Source organism: Anabrus simplex, chromosome 1 (assembly GCF_040414725.1).
Source record: "Anabrus simplex isolate iqAnaSimp1 chromosome 1, ASM4041472v1, whole genome shotgun sequence".
NCBI classification, from domain to species: Eukaryota; Metazoa; Arthropoda; class Insecta; order Orthoptera; family Tettigoniidae; genus Anabrus; species Anabrus simplex.
This window is the reverse complement of record NC_090265.1, coordinates 991,577,067-991,593,488: the sequence shown is the minus strand read 5'-3', so window position 1 is coordinate 991,593,488 and position 16,422 is coordinate 991,577,067. Positions and strand designations below refer to the sequence as shown.

The 16,422-nt window shown below is 38.2% G+C and overlaps 1 protein-coding gene across 1 annotated transcript in view; it reads left to right on the top strand.

Moving 5' to 3' along the window:
* Positions 1-16,422, top strand: part of LOC136857865 (lipopolysaccharide-induced tumor necrosis factor-alpha factor homolog) — a 91,161-nt gene that overhangs the window by 10,096 nt on the left and 64,643 nt on the right. The window lies entirely within an intron of this gene.

The window sequence follows — 16,422 nt, the reverse complement described above, 5'->3', positions numbered from 1 at the left end:
AAACTGGGTTTCAGTGCAGACTTTCCTGCATGATATTGTGTCTGTGATAAGAGACTCTACCGGGCGAGTTGGCCGTGAGGTTAGAGGCACGCATCTGGGAGATAGTGGATTTGAACCCCACTGTCTGCAGCCCTGAAGATGGTTTTCCGTTACTTCCTATTTTCACACCAGGCAAATGCTGGAGCTGCACCTGAAGGCCACGGTCGCTTCCTTCCCACAATCAATACTGATCTGCATTTAGGGCAGTCGCCCAGGTGGCAGATTCCCTATCTGTTGCTTTCCTAGCCTTTTCCGAAATGATTTCAAAGAAATTGGAAATTTATTGAACATCTCCCTTGGTAAGTTATTCCAATCCCTAACTCCCCTTCCTATAAATGAATATTTGCCCCAGTTTGTCCTCTTGAATTCCAACTTTATCTTCATATCGTGATCTTTCCTACTTTTATAAACGCCATTCAAACCTATTCGTCTACTAATGTCATTCCACGCCATCTCTCCGCTGACAGCTCGGAACATACCACTTAGTCGAGCAGCTCTTCTTCTTTCTCTCAATTCTTCCCAACCCAAACATTGCAACATTTTTGTAACGCTACTCTTTTGTCGGAAATCACCCAGAACAAATCGAGCTGCTTTTATTTGGATTTTTTCCAGTTCTTGAATCAGGTAATCCTGGTGAGGGTCCCATACACTGGAACCATACTCTAGTTGGGGTCTTACCAGAGACTTATATGCCCTCTCCTTTACATCCTTACTACAACCCCTAAACACCCTCATAACCATGTGTAGAGATCGGTACCCTTTAATTACAATCCCATTTATGTGATTACCCCAGTGAAGATCTTTCCTTATATTAACACCTAGATACTTACAATGATCCCCAAAAGGAACTTTCACCCCATCAATGCAGTAATTAAAACTGAGAGGACTTTTCCTATTTGTGAAACTCACAACCTGACTTTTAGCCCCGTTTATCAACATACCATTGCCTGCTGTCCATCTCACAACATTTTCGAGGTCACGTTGCAGTTGCTCACAATCTTGTAACTTATTTATCACTCTATAGAGAATAACATCATCCGCAAAAAGCCTTACCTCCGATTCCACTCCTTTACTCATATCATTTATATATATAAGAAAACATAAAGGTCCGATAACACTGCCCTGAGGAACTCCCCTCTCAACTATTACAGGGTCAGACAAAGCTTCACCTACTCTAACTCTCTGAGATCTATTTTCTAGAAATATAGCAACCCATTCAGTCACTCTTTTGTCTAGTCCAATTGCACTCATTTTTGCCAGTAGTCTCCCATGATCCACCCTATCAAATGCTTTAGACATGTCAATCGCGATACAGTCCATTTGACCTCCAGAATCCAAGATATCTGCTATATCTTGCTGGAATCCTACAAGTTGAGCTTCAGTGGAATAACCTTTCCTAAAACCGAATTGCCTTCTATCGAACCAGTTATTAATTTCACAAACATGTCTAATATAATTAGAAAGAATGCCTTCCCAAAGCTTACATACAATGCATGTCAAACTTACTGGCCTGTAATTTTCAGCTTTATGTCTATCACCCTCTTTATACACAGGGGCTACTATAGCAACTCTCCATTCATCTGGTATAGCTCTTTTGACCAAACAATAATCAAATAAGTACTTCAGATATGGTACTACATTCCAACCCATTGTCTTTAGTATATCCCCAGAAATCTGATCAATTCCAGCCGCTTTTCTGGTTTTCAACTTTTGTATCTTATTGTAAATGTCATTGTTATCATATGTAAATTTTATTACTTCTTTGGCCTTAGTCTCTTCCTCTATCTCAACATTATCCTTGTAACCAACAATCTTTACATACTGCTGACTGAATACTTCTGCCTTTTGAAGATCCTCACATACACACTCCCCTTGTTCATTAATTATTCCTGGAATGTCCTTCTTGGAACCTGTTTCTGCCTTAAAATTCCTATACATACCCTTCCATTTTTCACTAAAATTTGTATGACTGCCAATTATGCTTGCCATCATGTTATCCTTAGCTGTCTTCTTTGCTAGATTCAATTTTCTAGTAAGTTCCTTCAATTTCTCCTTACTTCCACAGCCATTTCTAACTCTATTTCTTTCCAGTCTGCACCTCCTTCTTAGTCTCTTTATTTCTCTATTATATTAAGGTGGGTCTTTACCATTCCTTACCACCCTTAAAGGTACAAACCTGTTTTCGCATTCCTCAACAATTTCTTTAAACCCATCCCAGAGTCTGTTTACATTTTTATTTACCGTTTTCCACCGATCATAGTTACTTTTTAGAAACTGCCTCATACCTGCTTTATCAGCAATATGGTACTGCCTAACAGTCCTACTTTTAAGACTTTCCTTTCTATCACATTTATTTTTAACTACCACAAAAACAGCTTCATGATCACTAATACCATCTATTACTTCAGTTTCCCTATAGAGCTCATCTGGTTTTATCAGCATCACATCCAGGATATTTTTCCCTCTGGTTGGTTCCATCACTTTCTGAATCAGCTGTCCTTCCCATATTAACTTATTTGCCATTTGTTGGTCATGCTTCCTGTCGTTCACATTTCCTTCCCAATTGACATCTGACAAATTCAGATCTCCCGCTACAATCACATTTCTTTCCATGTCGTTCCCCACATAGCTGACTATCCTATCAAATAATTCCGAATCCGCATCAGTGCTACCCTTTCCCGATCTGTACACTCCAAATATATCAAGTTGCCTATTATCTTTAGAAATGAGCCTTACACCTAGAATTTCATGTGTCTCATCTTTAACTTTTTCGAAGCTTACAAATTCTTCTTTCACCAGAATGAAAACTCCCCCTCCCACCTTTCCTATCCTATCTCTACGATACACACTCCAGTGCCGTGAGAAAATTTCTGCATCCATTATATCATTTCTCAGCCATGATTCAACTCCTATTACAATATCTGGTAAATATATATCTATTAAATTACTTAATTCTATTCCTTTCTTTACAATACTTCTACAGTTCAGCACTAACAATTTTATGTCATCCCTACTTGATTTCCAGTTCCCTGTTCCCTTATCACCGCTCCCTAGGCCATCCCGTTTCCCTGAATGTACCTCCCTATTACCCTTCCAAACTTATACGTACCACTGCGGTTTAAATGAAGGCCATCCGAGCGCAGATCCCTATCTCCTACCCACCCATTAGGATCTAGAAATTTCACTCCCAGTTTCCCACATACCCACTCCATAGTCTCATTTAAATCCCCAATCACCCTCCAGTCAGTATCCCTCCTACACAGTATTCCACTAATAACAATCTCCACTTTCTTAAACTTCACCCGTGCTGCATTTACCAGATCCCACACATCTCCAACTATGTTGGCACTTATATCAGCTTGCCTTACGTTGTTGGTACCAACGTGAAACACTACCACCTTCTCCTTCCCCTCCTCCCTCTTCTAATTTCCTCAACATCTGCCTCAACCTAATTCCTGGATAACATTCTACCCTGGTTCCCTTTCCTCCACACACTTTCCCCACGTGTCTAACGATGGAATCCCCCATGACCAGAGCCTCAACCCTACCCACCTCATTTGATCCCCTCCCCTCCTGGTCAGCCCTATCTTTCCTGATAGCTGCAGAAGCTACTTCCTCCTCGCTTTTCTCCTTCCCATGATCCTGTTCCACCTGTCTTTTCCTATCCTCTACTCTACATTTCCCTTTCCTACCTTTTCCCTTCCTCCTACTTTTATGCATCTCAGCAACAGTTCCCTGTCCCTCATCTTCCCTCTGTTGTTCTACCTGGAGTGACTCGTACCGATTTCGCACAGACACCTGTCCTGAATTCTGATCCTGAATAGAGCCCTTGGCCTGCAATCTCCTTCCCCTTAGAACATTAGACCACCTGTCTTCTACAACTCCTCCCTTTCCTTCCCCTCCCTCTTGTACACCTACTGTAACCTGTACATTGTTTGAGGGAGTCCTATCTTCCTTCCTGTCTTCTGTGAGAATCCTAATTATCTCCCTTAAACTTTCCAACTCTCCCTCATATCCCTCAATGCCTCACCACACCCACAATAAGTACACTCGCGCTCCTTAGCCATTCTTTACGGGGGAAAAATTATAAATAAAAAAAATGAAGTAACTTATTTGCAAAAAAATAAATGAACGGAGGGATATATTGGCTGGGATAGTACACAACAATAAGGTAATTAATATACGACTACACTACAATACTACTTAGTCGTGCTCTATTTTTTTTTAATCCTACCACCCCTAACAGGATAAAAACTGCTGTTAATGACTGAATATCGAAAGTAATACAGAAGAACTACACAATTCCAAACTTAGCCTTTTCCTATCTCATCGTCACTGTAAGACCTGTCTGTGACGGTGCGACGTTTTGCATCACCATCCTTACTTTTAACTAGTAGAAAATGTTTTTGCATATTTAGAATTGATCTGTCAGTGTTGTGATATCAGATTGTTATGGAAAAAAGCCTAGCTAATCTGGATCCCTGGGGTTAGCTGTATATACAGTCTGAAAAATATAATTATTTTATCTCTCTGAGGAACTAAGTAATGCAGTAGACCTAATGAGTCAGCAGCATATACTGTATAACATAGTGTTAATAGGCAGTTTCAGTGCAGAATTAGAAATACAACTCGTGGATAAGTACTGGGAAGATGTGGAAGCTAACACTTTTCTATTTTATTATCAGGATTGTCAGGGAAGTAGCTGATCCTTTCAAATAAATAATAAAAATAGGTGATAACTGTATGTATTTTTGCGTTGCACCATACATGTGATATACACGATTGCAGCTGTCACTGGGACTGTCACCAATCAGCCTAGGGATTGCAAAACTTGTGGATTCAACACTAATCTTGGTTGATTTGGACAATTTATTTTTCACCCCTTATCACCCGAAGGAGGCTGAACTTGTTGATAACGTGTATCAAGTTTGGTAGAAGTCAGTCCTGTATGCTGTGTGATTGACACCAAATTACAGTTTTCTTGAGCTAAGCTGCAGGATGTATAAGGTCCATCTGCTGATGGATAAGGTGGTCAGATAAGAGTATTGGCCTGTATTAGCATACTCAGCGACCCCAAAAAGTATGGATTCGACATTAATATCGGTCATTTTAGATTATTTCTACATGTAACCCCCACCCCTAGGAGTGTCTACCTCCCACATTACTCCTTTTCCAGATAGTAAGTATTATGTGTACCAAATTTGGTTGTGAATTATGCTGGAACATACATACATCAATGATCTAGGCCAGTTTGGACATAATCTTCTTCACCCCTTCTAATCCCCATGCGGTTGGGGATGAAATTTGGACTTAGATGGCCTCCGGAGTGTCACAGTTCATCTCGGCGACACTGAAAACTATGAATTCTACACTAACATTGGTCGTTTTAGATTACTTTCAAATGTCACCCCTCCCCACCTCCACCCTTACCTTTAGGGGCGATATAAGTATCATAACCCCACAGTATTTTTTTTTCAAGCTAGTAATTAATACGTGTATCAAGTTTGGTAGAAATCAGTCCTGTGGTTTAGAAGGAGATGTGGAACAAACCCACCTAGGCGTTTTATTTGTATTAAGATAAGATAAGATTAGAACTTGGATCTGTCATTTTCACATGAGGCTATTCACTGTTGCTCCCAAGAAGCTTGATTTATTACTGTTGCTTTTGTAGACTCTTCTTACCTCTTGAAAACATTCTGTCAGTTCATTGTGACTTTGAATTCATGACATTTGTTAGGATCATTAGGGGTACTTTGTATTTTAAAAAATGCTGTTAGATCTACACCAAATTACAGTTTTTTTGAGCTAAGGTGCAGGATGTATAAGGTCTGTCTGCTGATGGATAAGGTGATGAAAAGGCTTCAGATAAGAGAATTGACCCGTATTATTTAGAATAGCAGGAGGCAGAAAGCAAGTCCAAGTTATAAAATTTGAATCAATAGCATGCAGGAATATTATTCAACAGAAAGAGTTGGCTTAACTTTTGTCTTGGAACATTTGAATGTAAAGATTAAAATTCCATAATTCATGGTAGGAAGGCATAATTTACACTGAAAGGAAATTGTGAGAGAACTGTGGAAATAACCCAGAACTGTTAGGTTGCAGTGAGAAACCTTTCTGAGATAGGCCTATACTAGAGAAACTTAGAGTGATGGGAGAATGGAAATGAATGTAGATTGTAAAGCAGCACTGAGCTGATGGAATACTTTTTTTAAAATTCTAATATATCCTTCATGACACTCAGTCCTGTGGTAATTTTAAGTTTCTGTATGTTAGATGATAAACTGCAAGTTTTTGACACATACTGCCATTCAGTTTTACAAAGTATACATTTATTATTCACCTATTCAATACGTACAATGCCACGTTTTGTGGTTACATAATCATAAAAGATTAAAAAGTTGTGGACATGTTTCGCCCTTCTTATTGGGCATCATCAGCACTTTAGTTAATCTTAAAACAAACAATTCTTTTGAAGAATGATTACATTATTGATTATGAAAAATTGTGATGAGATATGTTGTGATATTAAAATTTTTTTGTTTTGTTTGAATCAGTAGTTAAGAAATTTGACATGGGAAGTACGAGCACATGATAAAATTATTGTAGTATATTTTACAATATTGTCTAAAAAATTATTTGTAATAAGAAGTTTTTAAAATCGGCATGTGTCTGGAACTGAAATGGATCCTTTTCTTAATAAAAGTCGGTAATATTTGCCGCGGTCACTGCTGAGTAGATCAGAGGATGAATTTTGTTTTAAATTATACGTTCCAACTGTTGAATTTAGGTTAAGAGGAAACAAATGGTGTTTCTTCGTTGAATTGGAGTATAAGTTGAAGATTTATCTGTGTTTGAAAGTTGTGTTGATTTTCACATATAAGTGTAGTCTTCCAGATGTTGTAGGAATCTTGACGGAATAGAATGTTGTTGAATCAAATGCCGTGTGAGTATCTATCATGTTTTGTTAGCAGTGTTGGTCTGACTGGAGTTCCTACTTCGCGTGTTGTATAACGTTGTGTTGTGTTATGCAACACGCAAAGTAGGAACTCCAATCAGACCAACGCTGCTAACAAAACAAGATAGATACTCACACGGCATTTGATTTAACAATGTTCTATTCCATCGAGATTCCTACAACATCTGGAAGACTACACTTATATGTGAAAATCAACACAACTTTCAAACACAGATAAATCTTCAACTTATACGCCATTTCAATGATTACGCCAGAGTGTATCTTAAATCAATTCAACTCAACGAAGAAACACCATTTGTTTCCTCTTAACCTAAATTCAACAGTTGGAACATATAATTTAAAACAAAATTCATCCTCTGATCTACTTAGCAGCGACCGTGGCAAATATTACTGACTTTTACTAAGAAAAGGATCCATTTCAGTTCCAGACACATGCCGATTTTAAAAACTTCTTAGTACAAATAATTTTTTAGACAATATTGTAAAATATACTACAATAATTTTATCATATGCTCATACTTCCCATGTCAAATTTCTTAACTACTGATTCAAACAAAAACAAAAAAAAATTATTGTCACAACATATCTCATCTCAATTTTTCATAATCAATAATGTAATCATTCTTTAAAAAAATTGTTTGTTTTAAGATTAACTACAGTGCTGATGATGCCCAATAAGAAGGGTGAAACATGTCCACAACTTTTTAATCTTTTATGATTATGTAACCACAAAACGTGGTATTGTATGTAGGTATTGAATAGGTGAATAATAAATGTATACTTTGTAAAATTGAATGTGATCACTGTTGTCAATACGGACCAAAAAATGAGATTAATGACTTGTAACGTACTGCCATTACCACAAAGCTCATGGCATGAAACCAATCTACTTATACTGTAGATTGATATTCAATGGTACTATCCCATTCTACCATTTTATACATGATTCACATAAGCTATGAAAAAAAAAAAAAAAATAGGGGTGAACAGTTTTGGATTTTTGTGACCTCACTTTACTCTCCCTACAACCTGATTATTAAAATCATTGCCTTTATTTTGATTAACTTATTTTTATAACTGTCTATTCCTCCCATAGCATTTCTCAATTCACTACTTGGAGAATACTGACAAACCCTTTGCTGCCTAAAATACACAAGTTTTTATTGGGTATATTTATTCTTTCCCAGTAGTCACACTCTCTTTTCAACTATACCCATAAATACTACCAGAGTACTGATTAGAGAAACTCGCGATTGTTATTGCAATTCTTTCTGTTCGTCTCCTTGTAGATGGTATTATTTTATTAGTCCATTCAGTAGGTTCATTTACCAAAATCTTACGTTGCTCTATAAAATCAAATTATTCCCACCTTTGCAGGATGTGTGTGCAATTCTGGCTGAATTTCATATATTGGAGAAGAGGTCAAAATTTGGTTATTGTTATGACTAGGGTTTGGAAGAGTATGACCTAAAGAAGTACAAGAATATGCAAGCAGATATGCCCTAAGAACTAAATATCATCTTAAAAAGGTAAAATATGGCTTAAGCATTTTAGGGATAGGTAGCAAGTAGTAGTGTTACTAACATTAAACTTGCCAAAAAGTGATTAGCAGTAATAAGAGCGTGCACATGCGCGCACGCACGCGCGCACACAAACACACACACACTCACTCTCATATGCAAACTGACAGAGCTACAATAAGTATGTTAAAACTTCATTCACTGGGCGAGTTGGCTGTGCGGTTAGGAGCGCGCGGCTGTGAGCTTGCATTGCAGGTTATAAACTTCATTTTCCTTGTCCGTATTGAAGATCTACTTGTGATACAATTCCTTTAGTTTTGCCAATTGCCACCTTTTCAATACATACATTGAAAAGGTGGCAATTGGCAAAACTAAAGGAATTGTATCACACACATGTGAGCTTGCATCTGGGAGATATTGGGTTCGAATCCCACTGTCGGCAGCCGTGAAGATGTTTTTCCGTGGTTTCCCATTTTCACACCAGGCAAATGCTGGGGCTGTACCTTAATCAAGGCCACGGCCGCTTCCTTCCAACTCCTAGGCCTTTCCTATCTCATTTTCGCCATAAGACCTATCTGTGTTGTTGCGACGTAAAGCCACTAGCAAAAAAACTTCATTCAGTATTATAGCCCTGAGGTGTAGTTCTTGCTAATGTTTTTGTTTTCCTAGGGAAAAAAAAAAAAGTGAAGTATTAGCATGCTTTTTGATATCTGTCGGTGTATTACGTTCGTACAGTGACTTTTCTAAACCTGCTACCTATCTATTTCGGGAAAATAAAGAAAAATACATGTACTACAGTAATTGGAAATCCTATGCTTGAAACTCAATGCAGATAACAAGTACCTTGTTAAAAACGATGCCTCAATTTAAACAAACATATTCAAAATATAATCAAAATATGACCATATATCACTAAAATGAGAAAATACGCCCAAAATAATAAGAATGGCCAAAATATGGATTTGTATGCAACATAAATTGCTTTAAATGTGATCAGAGACCCGTCATTCAGTTATTTTTCAGATTTTGGGGGAAAATGACCTGAGGAAAGAAATATAACTTTTCCTAAACATCCGAACCTTAGTTATGACTGTATTAGGTTTCGTGGGCAAAAAGTTGCATGGATAGGTAATGCATGCTTATCTAAGATTTAAATACTGCCTTAAAGCAAGCTTGAGAAGTCAATATGATGACTGAATTGTCTAAATAAATGCACCCCAGGTCTGTTGCACATTGAACAGTAGCTATATATGCACATTTATTAGTCAGCTTTTGTAGAAATATACAGTTTACATTACAAATTAAGGTTTCAGGTTAAATTTTAAGCTGTAGACCAGTCCTCTGCAAAACTTTTTTGTCGCGCCCTCCTTCTGGAACTTAAATTTCTTGCGCCACCTTTAAACTTCCCTCCCACCAGCCCTCCCACTCGCTACTCATTAGATTGCACAAAAATCCAGTTCATGAAAACTATTGTTAATAATAATAATAATAATAATAATAATAATAATAATAATAATAATTGTTACGGGGTTACCCGTGGACTGCAGAGGTGAAAGAAGGTGCGGGCTGGAATGGGTCTAACTGCAAGGCCGAAAGATGAATTAAAATTTCAATAAAGGTTATATTTTCAAAAATAGAAAAACTTAACAAATTTCACATAGAATTTCAACAAATAACAACAACTCAACAACTATCCACTAATCAGGTACAAGGTATAATTTTACAAATAAGAGCACGAGAACACAGTTTTTGGGATCCTTACATGTTCTGGGCTCCGAGCCCCAATTTTACAATCCTAGAACTACTAGCCCAACTTTACTAAGCACACTTTTTTTTTTCAAAGTGCAGAAAACCCCTTCATACAAGGAGCATTAGCTCCAAAAAAAAAAAACCATATCAGGCCTCCTAGAGGCACTTTCACCAAGTCAGAAAGAGCTGACCCGCTCTCAATTTTATCAAGCCTATTGAAGGCAATACCATACCTTACAATAAATTGCCATCAAGGCACAACATACAAGAATTACACAGGGGTAAATCGTACCCAGCCTACAGGGCCTTCATAGAAAAATAATAGGTTAATTTAAATGGCCCTAAATGCAAAAAGAATGGAGGCGTGAATTAGCACTCCCCAGTACACATTTTAAAACCTAAGAGGCACTAGGCCGATGACACAGGGGCTATTCTCAAACTAGGGAGGTGACTCGTATAAGAAAAATGTTAACATTAAGGAAGAGTAGAAAATCGGTTACGAAAACGTAGTCACCTCAAATCAAAATGAAGGGGAGCTCGAGAGGGTAAAGCACTCTCTATCCCCGAATCACAGTTAAAGATATATGAAGTTTTACAACGACTGAAAGAATTTACATGTTTCAAGAGATAGGTTATATATTAAAGGTTTCGGACCTTGCCCGAGGATTAAACTGCTGAGCTAGCAAGAAAATAAAGATGTTAAACGGCCATTACCTTTTGAAGAGCTGCTGCCCGAAGGAAGAGGCGCTACCCGCTCCCTGCTACACCTCCATACACTATGCTAGATGTTGTTCGAGTGGCGAGGAGCCGTGAAAATCAGCAGTTTTTATACACTCAGGGAAGATTCGAGACCTTTCATGAATAATTAAGAGACACCCACTCAGCTTTATTGGGTACGGTAGCTTAGAGTTACACATCAAAATCGAAGAAGAAAGACATGCTTGGTCTCAAATTAATTAAAGAAATTCGGGATTGGCTAAGTTCAAAACTGGCGGAAAGAAAGATTAATATTGCCAATCCACAAATGAAAGAACAAAATTTAGTAAAGACAAAAACTTCTGAATACAAAATTTCTTCAAGAAAGTTCATTCACTTCGCACCAGGGTGCATGATCCCAGTTTTACATTAGAGACATCTATGAGAGAATGTCCACACTTCTTGATCAATAGAAAACAAAATAAATTGAAATCCACACAGTACTGACAACTTCGTAATCACAAACTTTCTGATAGTGACATCTTCTGAGAAAACTTATAAGTTGATACAGTTGTTAAAGTTCAGAGTTTCTCCTGTAGAGGAGTTACGGCGGAAAATTCAAATGTGCGGCGTAGAGGTGTACCAGCCGGTACAATAATAATAATAATAATAATAATAATAATAATAATAATAATAATAATAATAATAATAATTAGTGGCCTGCGGTAGCAAATGATGCTAGTTAAAACCTCTAAGGATGCTCTTTTAGTGCTTTCCTATTAATTGTGGCATGCTTTTGTAGGAATTTGACATTTACTCTCAATTGTTGCTCGTGACACTTAAAAATGTTGTTAGGTTCACTCACTTGCTCACTTGCTCTAGATGTCTGGAAATGTCTTGTAAGTTTTACAGGTTTCAAATTATCGTTAGCTAAAATATCCAAATAAAGAACGCATTGTGTCCATTCTGGGTTATTCACAAGAATGTTAGTGAAATCTAGTTTTAGATAATTGTCTTGTTATTTGTGTAAGTTTGTTTGTAATAATTAACCTTACCAGAGAGAGCTGGAAGGTGAACATACAACTAAATTTGCATCTTGTTCTTTACTAGGTTTTTTCCTGAGAGAACAGGCACTCAAACACTTTTTCCACAGGATTGCTGGGTATCGTCCACTTGTCCACGATTATGATGATACATTTACCACAAAAATAAAGTTAACTACCCGTATTCAGAATGCGCTGAAATCCATCTGTGCAACACAGTACTGACAATGAGTTTCAGGCTGAGAAGAATAAATCTATTCTCATAGTGTAGCGAGGTAGTGGTGGTAATATTTCCAAGCTACATTAAGCTACAGTGGGTAGTAGTTGGCACCACAGGTAGTAAAAGTCTGCATTCTCCGTTTACGATCTGTTGAATGAAGGTAGTTGTGTAGTTAAGTCCTGCTCTGCTAATGAGTGTGACCTGTCCAACTGCCTGGCACTCGACAGTCTGAGCGAATGCACCTCATTCAGTCAGACTTATTTACATTCGCAGTCACTACGACATTCGTTGCAAATGTGGAACGGGAGTCCAAAGACAGGGTGGAAGCAAAATGGATTACTAAATTGAGAAAGGATGAAGAACTAAGTGTGGGAATACTTCTTACTAGTAACAACTGCGAATTGTCAACATACAGGGTATGTGCCATATAAATGTTGTACTTCCTTATTGATGTTTGCATCTAGAACCTCACATAGAAAGCACATATGTATTAAGTGCAGCTGAATATAGTGTGTCCATCAAATACAGTACCACATGATATCAAAGAGAACATTACACAGAAGTGCATCAAAATGTGTGCAACAGATTTCTGTCCCTTTACAGTTATTTTGGCAAGAGTTTCCTAGGTATATATCAAGAACGAGTTAATGTCGGTGCAGACTATGGACGAATAAACGCTGCCGATATTCTTACTACAACTATTTATTAAAAGATCGCCTTTCTGATGGTTATCCCCTTGCAAAATAACAGCACAGAATATTAAAGACTTGCTCTGCTAGGAAAAATATTGTCTATTCCAGCCTCCAATGCAGCAAGTGAAAGAAATTTCCGTTCAGCTGGTAACTTAAACAAGATAGAATAAATGATGCTTTCTTGATTCATTCTGTACTAAAACAGACAACACAATAATGATGAATGTTTGTGATGATGTGAAATACAGCACACGTTAATGTTCCGTGTCGACTAACATGGCAAGTTGATCTCTCAGTGTTTATAGTAAGTTTGTAATTACATTACTTCAATGTATATTTCATTAAAATATTTGCATAGTGTCCAACGTTTTATAGTCAGCCACTGTCTGTAAGCGCACAAGTCGCCTTACCTCAAAACTACATGCTGCTAGCCAACCTGCTCAAAGTTGATCTTGATACTGTCGACTGTATGAGGTTCGAATTAGCGTGAACAAACAAACTGGGTCGTTTGCAGACCTCTAACGGGTAGCAGGTTTGGATCTGAAAGGGTACTGGGGTAATTGCTGTGGATAAACATGTGTGACAGCACTTAATCTCTGAACTTGTACTGGCGGGGTCTAATTGTCAGCCTTTGGGGTCATCACGTGTGAAATTCTAGGTAAGGTAGTATGTTTCCATTAAAGTATATTAGTTTTGAATATGAGTGGAAGAGATTCATGCCTGGCTTACTGTTCTGAGAATCTGAGGATAGCAATAATTGTCCAAAAATGAGGTGAAGTGTGTATCGGCATATGAACTTCTAATCTTAGAGCTGCCCCCGAGAGCACTCTCCATGCCCCCTCTCTCTTCACTTTGCAGACCACTGCTATACAGTAGATGGTAAAGAGTCAAAGGAAGAATTTCTTGTAGGAGACAACACTGTGCTTATTTGGCGATGTCTCAATGGATCTTCCTTGCCTCTATTCTCTATGAGCGAAGAAAGTCTGCAGTTTGGTCTGAGATCAGACTGGTCACTCACATATATCTACTATGGTACCCACCCCTCTGATCCATTTTTTTTTTTTTTACTACGCTGCAGTTGTGGGTTAGCTCTGTTTGATTGGTGACACTAGAGCATTTGATAATGTATTACTAATTTGTTTGATCTGATATAAGGATAGGTAGAGGATTTTTTTCTTCCTGTTTAGTACAAGCTAGTCCATATTCTTTGTGCTTGGTGTAATGTGGTGTAACTTCCTTCATATTGATTTCTGCTTAGCACTGATTGTCAGTATAGTATGCTATTGTGATTTCCGGCAAATTCCTGAACATTGATTATTATATGATTGATCATCTGATCATATTAATGCTATCACTTGCATGTTGTCTTTTTAATGTATTACCGAGCTTGATAGCTGCAGTCGCTTAAGTGCAGCCAGTATCCAGTATTCGGGAGAGAGTAGGTTCGAACCCCACTGTTGGCTGCCCTGAAAATGGTTTTCCGTGGTTTCGCATTTTCACACCAGGCAAATGCTGGGGCTGTACCTTAATTAAGGCCACGGCCGCTTCCTTCCCACTCCTAGCCCTTTCCTGTCCCATCATCGCCATAAGACCTATCTGTGTCAATGTGACTTAAAGCGACTAGCAAAAAAAAAAAAAAAATATATATATTAGCATTGTGGCTTAGTTGCTAGCTTTCTGCTCAGTACCCAGCCTTAATCTTTTTGCCAAAACCCAGAACGAGCCATGGGCTCCTGCAACCCCAGAAATATCTGGGATAAGCTATGAAGGAAGTTTAAGTTGGAGGTACCTACATTAAGAGCCCAATGGAACTTAGCACCACACTTAGTAAGCGGCTCACTTATTCTGTTACACTAACACATCAAAGGTTTCTACGATGCAATGATGGGAAAGAGTTAGGATTAGGAAGGTAGCAGCAGTGGCCTTAATTAAGGTACATCCCCAGCATTTTCTTGGTACAAAAATGGGGAAACCACTAAAAACTATCTTCAGGGCTGCTGACCGTGGGATTCAAACCCATTATCTCCTGAATGCAAGCTCACAGCCACATGACGCAAACCACATAGCAAAGTTACTCAGTACAGTTAAACTTCCTGGTTAATAGTTATTTGGGGTAAATTGTAATAATATAGACAGTACGGTGCCTATTATTAATTTATTTTCATTCATTACCAGTACAAAATAATTAATACCATTTTTATTTGACAATCTTTCAATTCTATATCACACTAATAAAACATGTAAGTATATTTGGTCAAACACAACAGCCCCGAAGGGCCATGGCCTACCAAGTGACCGCTGCTCATCCTGAAGGCCTGCAGATTACAAGGTGGTGTTTGGTCAGCACAACGGATCCTCTCAGCCGTTATTCTTGGCTTTCTAGACTGGGGCCACCATCTCACCATCAGATTGCTCCTCAATTGTAATCGTGTAGGCTGAATGGACCTCGAACCAGTCTTCAGATGCAGGTAAAAATCCCGGACCTGGCCAGGAATCTAACCCAGGGCCTCTGGGTAAGAGGCAGGCACACTACCCCTACACCGCGCTGCTTGGGCCATCATCAGTCGTAAATATTTTAAAAAATTGGCACAACTAAATGCATAAAAGAGCATGAAACAAACAGACATCTAAAAAAGTTGCTCATTAAAACCATTCTCTGATAGAAAACTTGGTGGCACTTATGTCCATGCATCACAAATATGGTACCATGCATTTAGACCTTGGTGTAATAAATAAAACATGCTAAGATACTAAGATAAGAGAACACACGTTAAATCAATCTCCGACGGAAGGCTTGGTAACACTTGTGTCCGTACGTCATAAAATGTTGTGCCCTGGTTTTGAATTGGTGAATTATTGTGTGGAGTCGTTTCTTGACTTGATCTTAACAAACACTGAGTTCTGTACTTTGTCACCAGCATCAGACTCTTTTGGAACTGTGTGGAAGTTGGAAGGAGATAGGGAGACATCGGTCTGATCCATATCAACAGAACACCTACTGGGCTACTGTCTATTTCTGCAATAACTATTGATGTCCCCCTCAATCACTCACAAGTGTACATAAGTTATTTGTTCAAGTGCCTGAACTGCATACAACAGCACTAATCATTTCTCAGAATCTGGGATGGCTAGGTGCCTTTCATTGGTCAAACTTTCTAACAAACTCTATGCAGTCTTCAAACAAAATCAAGGTCATTCAGGCCCTCTGTTTGTAAGTGGTGAACAAGAAGAGCCCAACCATTGGTCTGATGCATCAGAGGTACTTAGCAAAGAGGCTTTTGAGGAGGCTGTGGCCCTGCTGTGCTAGACTACTGTTTTGTGACAGACCATTGGTCTGTATAATAATAATACTGCATAATTTAGTCACTCATAAGTAATGATATCAACTTTCTATTGACAGTCAATCAGAGTTGCTTCACTTGTGTAGTTTGGAAAATGTTGGTAGTTTTATGATAATTTGCTATAAAAATTCCTCATAAGTGGC